The 13,167-nt window shown below is 46.1% G+C and overlaps 1 protein-coding gene across 2 annotated transcripts in view; it reads left to right on the forward strand.

Annotated features, from left to right (window-relative positions):
• The window catches only part of LOC147451444 (putative inactive histone-lysine N-methyltransferase SUVR1), a 65,334-nt gene that overhangs the window by 15,362 nt on the left and 36,805 nt on the right, over window positions 1-13,167 (forward strand). The gene's annotated exons all lie outside the window — the stretch shown is intronic.

Consider the following 13,167-nt stretch of genomic DNA (forward strand, 5'->3'; position numbering starts at 1 on the left):
CGCTTGCAAAACAGATAGAAGCCATAAACTGCCTTAGCAGACACTGACAGGTAGTACCGACGCACTAGGAACACACATCTAGCACATGTACCAATCGGTAGTCACATCACACGACATCACTTGACATCACAGGACATCACATGACAAATCACATTAACATTCATTCGGATCTTAGAGCATGATTTATCGGCAATGCAGTTAGCAATCGCATCTAGATCCAGCCGGGACCTCATAGATGCCCGATTGACTAACCCCTATTGCAACCATGGCTATTCAAGATCATTTAGACCAAAATGCTGCAGTCATTTTGTCTATCAGTTCCTGCACTTAAAAACAAGTCAAGAACAAATTAGTTTCATATTCCGGATTTCCATTTCATAAAGTCATCCAGTAGAATACTGTCAGCTCTCAGGATCCCTGAAGCTCAAAGAGACATCAATGACTCTAGTATTCAAAAATCGAGGCATCTGTTGACAAAGGAGTTGAGTAACTCCCCTCTTGTGCAAACCCACTGCACCAGATCTACGGCCAAGCTGAATTCTGCGTCCCATTTGGAATAGACTATGCTAAACCAAAAGCTTCAAGGTAAAGATTCACATTCCGAGGAATATCTGCTAGGTCTTCCACCTCCATTCGCTTCGCATCGATTGCGAAGTAGGTGTTAAATTTAACCAAGAACTGTTATTTCTCTTTACCTTCTTTCTTTCTTTCTGTGCCAATTTCTGTTTTGGAACGAGTATCTTCTTGTTTTCGTCCAATTCGGGTTGCACCTCTGGCTTCCCATCATCGGGCACATCGCCTTCAAAAGGCTTTAAGAGACTCACATGAAAAACATTGTGAATCCTGTTGCTGATTGGACTATTTTCTAATTTTTAATGATTAATTTCTTTCTCTAGGATATTTTATTGTGTACACTAAGAACTGTTAAAAGATTGTAGCTACAGGAAGTGCCATCAAGAACGGACAACTCTGATGTGTCATTTGATGGGTGACGGTAAACATCGCGAAGGAGTTTCCGTAAGTTCGGTGGAAAGGGCCGGGTTACGAGTGCCTCTGATGCGTCACATGATGGGTGACGGGTGCATCAGAAAGGGGGCATTCCGTAGGCTCAGGAGGAAATCCGAACCGAGTAAGAAAATACGCGTAAGAACGCAAGCACAAGAATAAAGATGGGTTCAAAGAAGCTTTTTACGAAAAAGCAGGAACTTTCGCGGGAGGGCAGATGCTTTCCCGCGAGGAGTCTGTGTCTGCATTGCATCTGTGCCCGTGTTCTGCACCCGGGGACGCCTAGAATGTGTTCGTGTAGCATTGTTTTCACTAACTGAGTGAGTTTTTAAAGTTTAAACAAGTTCACACTTTATTTTATAAAGTGGCTGGTCACTTTTAAGTGACCAGCCCTCTTATAATTAAAAAAAGAAATGCTCTAAAAATCCTACGTTAAAAACTCTACAAAAAAAGCCTACGCAAGGCTGGCTGAATTCAGCGATCTCTCTCTCTCCTCTCGCTAGGGGTGCCAGGCTTTTGCTTTTCGGCTCCTATTCCGGCCGGGTGCAAGGGCCTATAAAAGGGCAGTTAGCGTTCCAGTTTTACACACGCCAGGAGCAGCAGGAGGAGTTGACGCTGAGAATTTGGAGCAGTCATTGCGAAGGAAATTCAGCAAGTGTTCGTGTGCCGACGGAGTGCGGAAGTCGCTTTCTCGAGCGAGGAGCAACAAGTATAATTTGTCGTTTACACATCGCGAGTATTGCTTTGTGTGGTTGTTTTTGCAGGAAACCTCCCTCACGGGAAGTACGGCTTTGCGCCTAAGTCCCTTACAGGAAAGTACGGCCTTGTGCCTAAGCCCTTTACGGGAAAGAACGACCTTCGGGTCTAAGATTACAGAACGGAGGGGTTTCCTCGGGTTCTCGTGCTTGTATACAAATTCTCCCTGAATAAAGAATACTCTTGACGGGGGGGGGGACCAGCCCATCTTCTGGTCCCCAATACTGTGTCGATCTTCTCCCTTCTCTCACATTTGCAAAGTATTTTATTTTTCAGATTTCTAAGTGCTTGTGTACGCTCCCGTTTTGTGACAGTGGTATCACAGCTCGGACTCCTCTCTTTCTCTGCAAAGAAGGACGATTCCGGGAAGAACCATGTCGAGCCAAGGGAGAAGAGTTGAAGGGGAGCTTCAACAAGTGCAAGCTCAGCTTGCGGATTTGCAACAAATCTTACTATTGCCAGATGTCCAAAAGCTCTTGGGCGGAATGAAGAGAACGAATGGAACCGATGCAGCCGGGCATCCAGACCACACTGTTGGCATGAGACCACAGGAAGAAAGAGAGGAAGAACGTGCCGAGGTGCACAAAGGATCTTCGGATCGGAATGAACGGCCTACTCCAAGGAAAGGCCAAGAAAAAGCGCTCTCTTTGCTAGACAAGAGCAAGGACATCTCTATCTCATCCCATCTTACTCTCCTGATTATACTTTTACTTCTCAATCGTCTCGCCAGAAGAAGGAAGCCGCTACTACTACTACCCTACATCAACCTAAAGATAAGCCTCGATTCAAGAAGCATGGTCGCAAGTCTCAACATCGCATGAGAGTCTTCAAATCGGGCGACAAGGACATCAAGTTTGAAACCTACAACGGACGGAGAGATATCTCCAAAGCACTGTCTATCATCAGACAGTTTGAAGTCGCCTTTACCAATGGGCACTTCACAGAAAGATCCAAATTGCGCCATGTGGGGATGCACCTCAAGGAAACGGCAAGTAATTGGTGGTTAGCCAAGATTCTAGAAGGTTCTCAGGCCAGAACTTGGGAGAGATTCAAATCTGAATTTTATGAACAATTTCTTCCGCGTGACTTCGAGCAGGACATACGGAAGGAATGGGACTGGCTTGCCCAGAAGGAACATGAGAGAGTCACGACCTATGTGGACAAGTATTGGTCGGTTCTTCTAAAGGTCACCCCCTTCATAAAGATTGCCGACGAGGAAAAGAAACGAAAGTTCGAAGCGGGTCTCCAACCCCAGCTTCATCCGCATGACACTCTTCAGAGGATGATGGAGTCAGCAATCATTGCTGAGGATTTGCACTCAACTAGTACGCCCAGAAAAATGGAGCATAGCACCTACCGTGCGAGACAGAGGGGTCTACGATAACCAAGGGGGCCAAGGAAGAAACCGTCCTCCATCTAGGGACCATGATCATTCTGAGAAGCCAGAGGGCAATGGCAAGCGAACTAAGTATCTCTCTCCTACTCAACTTCAAACTTTCAGAGAGGAAGGAAGATGCTTCTACTGTGGCGAGAAAGGACATATGAAACCGGATTGCCCGTTAAAGCAGTAACGGCAAGAACACGCCCCTACGAGGCAAGATAAAGCAAGGAAGGAACCCGCTCCACCAGGCTCGAACTCTATTCCAGATGTTCAAGGAAACACAGAAACGGAGAAAGGGAAGCGTTAGCTTCTGAAGGGCTGGGGGTCTTTGAACAACCAGCGAGTACTGATTCTTTATGATCCAGGATCCACGGATAACTTCATCTCCCTGGATATTGCGGAACGTTTGTGCCTCACACTGGTTTAGCTTGGCACACCGGTTACATCCGGATCGGCATTCGAGGGGTTGACAACCAATGCAACTTCCGTGCAAGGACAACTCAATCTTCGGATTGGCGAGTACAAGGACCGCGAATCATTTTTGATTGCACCCATCGAGGGATGTGATATCATCTTGGGTATGCCATGGCACTTCCACATGACACCTGTCCTCGGTTATGTAGAAAAGACCCTCACTTTTGATCATGGGGGTAAGAAAATAAAGATTCATGCTGATGTAGGAGATTGGCAGTTCCCAATTGTAAGCCATATCTCCATTAAGAAAGAAATGAAGAAGTGTGTTTCTGCTTACTTGATTTTTGCATGTGAGAAAAATAAAACTAGTGGGGATTCACTCTCTAGTCTGGAAATTAAGCGTTTTCAATTTATTGAAAAGTACAAAGATTGTTTCACAGAAACACTTCCTGATGAACTACCTCCGGTACGCCCGGAAGATCACCGCATAGATCTTATACCGGGTAGCTCGCCTCCCAATCAACCCCCTTATTGGGTGAGTCTTGCTCAGCAAGAGGAAATTTTGAAGCAAGTCAACGAGCTTGTAGAGAAAGGGTTAGTACGGCCAAGTGCTTCACCCTACTGCTCTCCAGTTCTACTGGTGCAGAAGAAAGATGGCACGTTTCGAATGTGCATAGACTATAGATCTTTAAACAAGATCACGGTCAAGAATTGCTTTCCGATCCCTCGGATTGATGATATACTTGATAAGTTGCAGGGTGCAAGTGTCTTTAGTCGTATAGACTTAAAGAGTGGGTATCATCAGATACGGATCGCCCCCGAGGATGTCCATAAGACTGCTTTCCGCACAACCTTTGGACTATATGAATTTTTGGTAATGCCTTTCGGCTTGACCAATGCTCCTGCGACGTTCAATCGCATGATGGACCGCATTTTCAGCCCATTCCCACTACGGTACATGATGTACGTAGCTTCCTAGGATTATGTTGATATTATCGAAGGTTTGTCCGAGGATTTGCCCATGTAGCAGGACAACTTCATGATTTGACAAAGAAGAAGATTCCTTTCAGATGGGGATCGAGACAACAAGGAGCTTTTGATCGGCTCAAGTACTTGCTAAGCCATGGACCTATTTTGATAGTGCCTGACTTAAGGAAACCATTTGAGGTTCACTGCGATGCTTCTGACGATTGCATCGGAGCAGTGTTAAACCAAGAAGGCCATGCAGTGGCCTACGAAAGCAGACGGCTTAAGGATGCAGAGTTGCATGCATCAATCTACGAAAAGGAACTTACGGCTGTGATTCACGCCTTATCCAACTGGAAGCACTATCTTCTAGGAGCGGATTTTGTGATCAAGACTGATCACCAGAGTTTCTTACGCAAAGGAAACTATCTGAGAAGTAGATGAGATGGGCAAACTTTTTGTCTATGTTTCACTTCCAGATCCTTCACACGGCTGGGAGTAAGAATGTGGTCGCGGACGCATTGTCTAGGCGGCCAAGGGTGAACGCTATCACTTCGGTGTATCACCAAGAATTAGAAGCACTACCGGATTTGTATCCGAATGATCCAGACTTCTCCACCGTTTGGGGAAAGCTACATCGTGGAGAGAATGAGTTTCCCTATTCCATTAAGAAATAGGCCATATGTGTGGCGGAACCATTAAGAAAGAAGATCATCAGGCCATATGTGTGGCGGAACCATTAAGAAAGAAGATCATGGATGAAGCACACGCTTCGCCTTATGCGGGTCATCGGGGTATTCTCCCTACGACCTTAGCAATGGAAAGATATTTCTTTTGGCCTAGCCTTAAAGCAGACATTGATAAGTATGTCAAGGAATGCTTGGTTTGCCAAAAAGTGAAGTATGATCGGCATAAGACGACTAGGTTGCTACAACCATTGTCTGTGCCTATTGAACCTTGAGAAAATATTGCCATGGACTTTATCACGGACCTCGCTAGAACTCAGACTGGAAATGACGCGATCTGGACCATTGAAGACAGGTTTAGCAAGCAAGCACACTTTATACCAGTCAAGAAAACGATCAAAGCAGATCATATGGCTAGGGTCTTCCTGGCACAGATCTTTAAGCATCATGGAATGCCTAAGTCTATTGTGAGTGATCGAGATCCTCGCATGACAGGAAATTTTTGGCGTGCCTTGATGGATAATCTTGGCACGAAGTTGAATTTTTCGTCTGCCTACCATCCTCAAACGGACGGGCAAAGTGAGATAGCCAATTCCACAGTATTGGATATGTTAAAAGCTTATGTGTCAGACCCGCAATCTGACTGGGAGAAATATTTGCCTCTTATCGAGTATGCGTATAACAATACCATACACTCATCGACGGGGAAGCACCTTTTGGGATTCTCTATGGTAAGCCTTTGCTTCCACCGATCCTTTTAACTAAGGATAAGATCTTTGCAGCAGATGAATTTGTCCGGGACTTGGACGCAGCTTACGGGCAAGTTAGGAGAACTATTCTACGCTCTCAAGAAAAGCATAAGAAAGCTGCAGAAGGCAAGACTTAAGAAACAAGCGTCTCATAAGGGAAAGGTGGTAAAACTTTCTACCCGTTATTATGGGCCGTTTAAGATCACTGAGCAAGTGAATGATGTCACCTTCCGATTAGAGCTACGCCTAATTGGAGGATCCATAATGCTTTCCATGTCAGTTTACTCCGGCCGTATGTGGGACCGCCTCCGAGTCAGCCTAGTGCTGAGGAAACTCGTGAGGTTGAGGAAACAGAAGAAATACTCCAACCGGAGCAGATAGTAAGTCATCAGGAGCGGCCCCTCAAGTCCGAAAAAATAACACGGAAGTATTTGGTTAAGTTTAAGAACTATTCGAATCTAGATGCTCAGTGGATGACGCAGGAGGAATTAGCAGCTTATCCCGAGATACTGGAGGTATATGTTCAAGCACTACAGTTGAGGTCAATTGTTTAGAAGCCAGAGGGATGTTGCTAATTGGACTATTTTCTAATTTTTAATGATTAATTTCTTTCTCTAGGATATTTTATTGTGTACACTAGGAACTGTTAAAAGATTGTAGCTACAGGAAGTGCCATCAAGAACGGACAACTTTGATGTGTCATTTGATGGGTGACGGTAAACATCGCGAAGGAGTTTTTGTAAGTTCGGTGGAAAGGGCCGGGTTACGAGTGCCCTTGATGCGTCACATGATGGGTGACGGGTGCATCAGAAAGGGGGCATTCCGTAGGCTGAGGAGGAAATTCGAACTGAGTAAGAAAATACGCGTAAGAACGCAAGCACAAGAATAAAGATGGGTTCAAAGAAGCTTTTTACGAAAAGCAGGAACATTCGCGAGAGGGCAGATGCTTTTCCACGAGGAGTCTGTGTCTGCATTGCATCTGTGCCCGTGTTCTGCACCCGGGGACGCCTGGAATGTGTTCGTGTAGCATTGTTTTCACTAACTGAGTGAGTTTTTAAAGTTTAAACAAGTTCACACTTTATTTTATAAAGTGGCCGGTCACTTTTAAGTGACCAGCCCTCTTATAAATTCAGCGATCTCTCTCTCTCTCCTCTCGCTAGGGGCGCCAGGCTTTTGCTTTTCGGCTCCTATTCTCGCCGGGTGCAAGGGCCTATAAAAGGGCAGTTAGCGTTCCAGTTTTACACACGCCAGGAGCAGCAGGAGGAGTTAGCACTGAGAATTTGGAGGAGTCATTGCGAAGGAAATTCAGCAAGTGTTCGTGTGCCGACGGAGTGCGGAAGTCGCTTTTTCGAGGTAGGAGCAACAAGTATAATTTGTCGTTTACACATCGCGAGTATTGCTTTGTGTGGTTGTTTTTGCAGGAAACCTCCCTCACAGGAAGTACGGCTTTGCGCCTAAGTCCCTTGGGAAAGTTCGGCCTTGTGCCTAAGCCCTTTACGGGAAAGAACGACCTTCGGGTCTAAGATTACATAACGGAGGGGTTTCCTCGGGTTCTTGTCACAAAACGGGAGCGTACACGAGCACTTAGAAATCTGAAAAATATAATACTTTGCAAACATGAGAGAAGAGAGAAGATCGACACAGTATTGGGGACCAGAAGATGGGATGGTCCCCCCCGTTAAGAGTATTCTTTATTCAGGGAGAATTCTTATACAAGCACGAGAACCCGAGGAAACCCCTCCGTTCTGTAATCTTAGACCCGAAGGTCGTGCTTTCTCGTAAAGGGCTTGGGCACAAGGCCGTTCCTTCCCGTAAGGGACTTAGGCGCGAAGCCGTACTTTCTCGTAAGGGACTTAGGCGTGAAGCCGTACTGCCCGTGAGGGGCTTTCCCGTAAGACGGGAGATTCCTGCAAAACAAACCACACAAAGCAACAATTCTCAATGCGTATCAACACCTTATACTTGTCGCTCCTTGCTCGGAAAAGCGACCTCCGTACTCAGTCGTCACACGAACACTTGTAATTTCCGTCGCCAACCTCTGCTCCAGAATCCCAGCGCTAGCTTCCTCTGCTGCTTCCGGCGTGTTAAAATTGGAACGCTGGCTACTACTTTATAGGGCCTGGCACCCGGCGGGAATAGAGTCGAAAAGCAAGACCTTGGCGCCCCCCTAGAGAGAGGAGAGAGAGAGATCGTTGATTCAGCCCCCTGCGTAGCTTTTTAGCGCTGGCTTTTTTTTTTAAAGAAGAGCCTTGCTTTATTTTATTAATAAAAGGGCTGGTCACTTAAAATTGACCGGCCACTTTATAAAATAAAGTGTGAACCTGTTAAAACTTTAAAAACTCACTCAGTTAGTGAAAACAATGCTACACGTACACATTCCAGGCGTCCTCGGGTGCAAGACACGGCACAGATGCAATGCAGACACAGACTCCTTGCAGGAAAACATCTGCCCTCCTGCGAATGTTCCTGCTTTTCGTAAAAAGCTTCATTGAACCCATCTTTATTCTTGTGCTTGCGTTCTTACGCGTATTTTCTTACTCAGTTCGGATTTCCTCCTTAGCCTACGGAATGTCCCCTTACTGATGCACCCGTCACCCATCATGTGACGCATCAGGGGCACTCGTAACCCGGCCCTTTCCACCGAACTTACGGAAACTCCTTCGCGATGTTTACCGTCACCATCAAATGACACATCAGAGTTGTCCGTTCTTGATGGCAGTTCCTGTAGCTACAATCTTTTAACAGTTCTTAGTGCACAGAATAAAATATCCTAAAAAAGAGATTAATCACTAAAAATAAGAAAATAGTTCAATTAGCAACATCCCTCTGGCTTCTAAACAGTTGACCTCAACTGTAGTGCTTGGACATATACCTCCAGTATCTTGGGATGAGTTGCTAATTCCTCCTGCGTCATCCACTGAGCATCTAGATTCGAATAGTTCTTAAACTTAACCAAATACTTCTGTGTTATTTTTCCGGACTTGAGGGGCCGCTCCTGATGACTTACTATCTGTTCTGGTTGGAGTATTTCTTCTGTTTCCTCAACCTCAGGAGGTTCCTCAGCACTAAGCTGGCTCGGAGGCGGTCCCACGTACGGCTGGAGTAAACTGACATGGAAAGCATTATGGATCCTCCAATTAGGTGGTAGCTCTAATCGGAAGGTGACATCATTCACTTGCTCAGTGATCTTAAACGGCCCATAATAACGGGTAGAAAGTTTTACCACCTTCCCCTAATGAGATGCTTGTTTCTTAAGTCTTGCCTTCTCAAACTTGAGTAAGACTAACTGTCCGACTGTTAAGTCTAGATTCCTCCTGTGCTTGTCTGCAGCTTTCTTATGTTTTTCCTGAGAGCGTAGAATAGCTCTCCTAACTTGCCCGTAGGCTGTGTCCACATCCCTGACAAATTCATCTGTTGCGAAGATATTATCCTTAGTTAAAAGGATCGGTGGAAGCAAAGGCTTACCATAGAGAATCTCAAAAGGTGCTTTCCCCGTCGATGAGTGTATAGTATTGTTATACGCATACTCGACAAGAGGCAAATATTTATCCCAGTCAGATTGCCGGTCTGACACATAAGCTTTTAACATATCCAATACTGTGGAATTGGCTATCTCACTTTGCCCGTCCGTTTGAGGATGGTAGGCAGATGAAAAATTCAGCTTCGTACCAAGATTATCCATCAAGGCACGCCAAAAATTTCCTGTCATGCGAGGATCTCGATCACTCACAATAGACTTAGGCATTCCATGATGCTTAAAGATCTGTGCCAGGAAGACCCTAGCCATATGATCTGCTTTGATCGTTTTCTTGACTGGTATAAAGTGTGCTTGCTTGCTAAACCTGTCTTCAATGGTCCAGATCGCGTCATTTCCAGTCTGAGTTCTAGCGAGGTCCGTGATAAAGTCCATGGCAATATTTTCTCAAGGTTCAATAGGCACAGACAATGGTTGTAGCAACCCAGTCGTCTTATGCCGATCATACTTCACTTTTTGGCAAACCAAGCATTCCTTGACATACTTATCAATGTCTGCTTTAAGGCTAGGCCAAAAGAAATATCTTTCCATTGCTAAGGTCGTAGGGAGAATACCCCGATGACCCGCATAAGGCGAAGCGTGTGCTTCATCCATGATCTTCTTTCTTAATGGTTCCGCCACACATATGGCCTGATGATCTTCTTTCTTAATGGTTCCGCCACACATATGGCCTATTTCTTAATGGAATAGGGAAACTCATTCTCTCCACGATGTAGCTTTCCCCAAACGGTGGAGAAGTCTGGATCATTCGGATACAAATCCGGTAGTGCTTCTAATTCTTGGTGATACACCGAAGTGATAGCGTTCACCCTTGGCCGCCTAGACAATGCGTCCGCGACCACATTCTTACTCCCAGCCGTGTGAAGGATCTGGAAGTGAAACATAGACAAAAAGTTTGCCCATCTCATCTACTTCTCAGATAGTTTCCTTTGCGTAAGAAAATACCGCAAACTCTGGTGATCAGTCTTCATCACAAAATCCGCTCCTAGAAGATAGTGTTTCCAGTTGGATAAGGCGTGAATCACAGCCGTAAGTTCCTTTTCGTAGATTGATGCATGCAACTCTGCATCCTTAAGCTGTCTGCTTTCGTAGGCCACTGCATGGCCTTCTTGGTTTAACACTGCTCCGATGCAATCGCCAGAAGCATCGCAATGAACCTCAAATGGTTTCGTTAAGTGAGGCTGTCACCAGCGTGTGACTACTATCTATCCTTTTTGTTGATTTCTTTCTTATTATCTATTTACTTTCACTTTTTGGAAACACCCCTCGGGAAATCTAACTGCCCTGCATTGCATAGCTAGTGTGGAACTGTCCAGAGGGAGTCCAGGCCTGAGGGCAAGAGAGCACTAAGGTTGGACAAGGACTATGGTTAGCCAAGTGGGGTCATTGACTAGCCAAAGTGGAATCCTTTGCTACAGAGGCTACATTTCAGTTTTGGATGTGGCCACAGTGTACAAAGAGGGTCGGATGACCTAGAAAGATATAATGGCAGCATCTCCTAAAATTTAGGGAACTGCTATTTTGGGACCTGAAAATGTCTTCGCGTCATTACGTGCAGTTTGACATGGGGATCATTTTGTTACTCTGTGGCCAAGTCAACAGAGGCTGCAGGTGAGATATTTTTAGACCCGAGGGTCTAAAGCGGGAAAATGCACAAATGAGTGACACTTGGCACTCTGAGGCCAGTTTACTACTTATAGAGAAGGCAAAAACGTGATTTATAGCTGGGAGGCTCATTTTGCAAGTCTCTGTCACAGGTTAAGAGCTATGGAGTGCTTGCTTTCCCTCTTATGCACAGTGCGGTGCCAGGAGTGATGCCCTGCACGCTACGCACTGCCCTCTCTCTCCCCTTTGGCAGTATGTTATGCCCCTCTAGTGGGCTCTTCATTTGACCAATGTACAGTTGTGTGGGTTCATGCGCGATTGCCGAGGCAAGAGCCTCTTGCACAGGTACTGGATTAGCTAGCGGCTAATCCCCCCGCAGGTACAGGTGAATTCGGAGAGGTTTCACGCCAGAAATCTCGTCCGATTCAAAGGGCAAGTAGCCCTACAGGTGCGGGAGCTCGAGGACTTGCTAGGGATGCGACCGGCACGCGAAACGGAGCCCGAAACAGTGAATTACAGCCTGCTGTGTATTTTTGCAGGTTTAGGGTTTTGGCCCTAAACGGACCCTAATACCCCCAGGAGGTTCGGGGACGCAAGGGGACCGCTGTACAGGCGATCTGGCGTATTTTCAGGGCTGAAAACAGAGAATTCAGCGTGCTGCAGATTCTCGCCAGGTTTTGCAAAGTGCCCGTAGGCGTCGGGAAAGTCAGTCAATGCGTGGGAATACTGACCGTGAAGGGTTCTAGTACAGTTATGCTGCCGAAATCAGGCTGGAACAGTGGAAATTCAGCCGAGTTTGTGCGGGGCAGCTTGTAGGGAACCACAACGTTTATTCCCTCTTTTGAACAATAAAGAAATACCGAAAGGGGCGCCTAAGTTAGGGGCCAATCTGGTGTCCGTCTACTCATACAGGTGCAATCTAGCAGCCTGTATCCCTCTCCCCTTTGTTGTGTCTTGAAAGTACAGGTAAAATAGACGACTAATAATGGGTGAAAGCTAAATCAAGGTTTAAAGTAAAGTCTACCGCCCTTTTTGGATTGAACAGGCCGGTTTCATGGTTCCATCGACGGGACTAAATCACTTTTTCCCATAGAAGTGAGCCTTGGGCAGTTTTCGGCTTGAAGACACAGGGGATCATAGACGAGACACAGGGAATTGTAATTATGGCTGACAAACCAGATGATGTGACTGAAGAGGTTTGCTCTTCACAGGGTCAACAGACACATGAAGTGGGTGAGTCCTCAAGACCACCACAGACTGATGATGATATATTCAGGACCCAGTTGGCTACTGCTGTGGCTATGTTCACACAAGTAATGCAGAACCCAAGGTTTTTAGCCTTTCTGCAACCTCCTGTTCCGTCTCAGCAAGTTGGGTCACTGGATCATATTCAAAAGCCTGTTAAGGCTCGAGCACAGGTGATTCATACCGCACAGTCAATGGAAACACCTGTACACTTGACGGAGAACATGCAGTCTCCACAACCTGTGCCTAAGGTGCAAGAACAGGTGGCTGAGATGCCAGTTTTTCAAGCTGTACCAGTTCAGCCCGCCACCTTTCAGCAGCCTATAGCTGGTTCTAATGGGCAGGGAAGCAACTTACAGGCTATGCAACAGGTCTTCCCACCACCTTCAGTACACCCTGGCTATTTTGGAGGTGGATCGGTATTTCAGAGCATGGCTGGTCATGCACCTGGAAATCAGTTTTATACGCCAGGAACAGTGTTTGGGGGTGCTCAAACGATGATGCCTAACCCCATGTACAGTGTCATGGGTATGCAACCAGGGTTTCAAAGCACTCAGGGACAATTTGGGATGCCACAAGCAAATTTTGGTATGGCTGGAATTACAAATCAGCAGCCAAATATGGCATTTCCAGGTCAAGTTAATAGCGGCCAAGGAACACAGATGAACCCTAATAGTGTTCCCATGTTTCAGTCACTTCCATATGACAATTTAACGCCGCTGGAGAGGCCAACTCCATACAAAGAAGGTGGCAAAGGTGTGTCATTCACAACCTTTACAGGGTTTGATGACAGGAAGAAGGCTCTTTCATTCCTCCAGCAGTTTG

Source organism: Adiantum capillus-veneris, chromosome 9, assembly GCF_014529385.1.
Source record: "Adiantum capillus-veneris isolate H3 chromosome 9, ASM1452938v2, whole genome shotgun sequence".
Lineage (NCBI taxonomy): Eukaryota > Viridiplantae > Streptophyta > Polypodiopsida > Polypodiales > Pteridaceae > Adiantum > Adiantum capillus-veneris.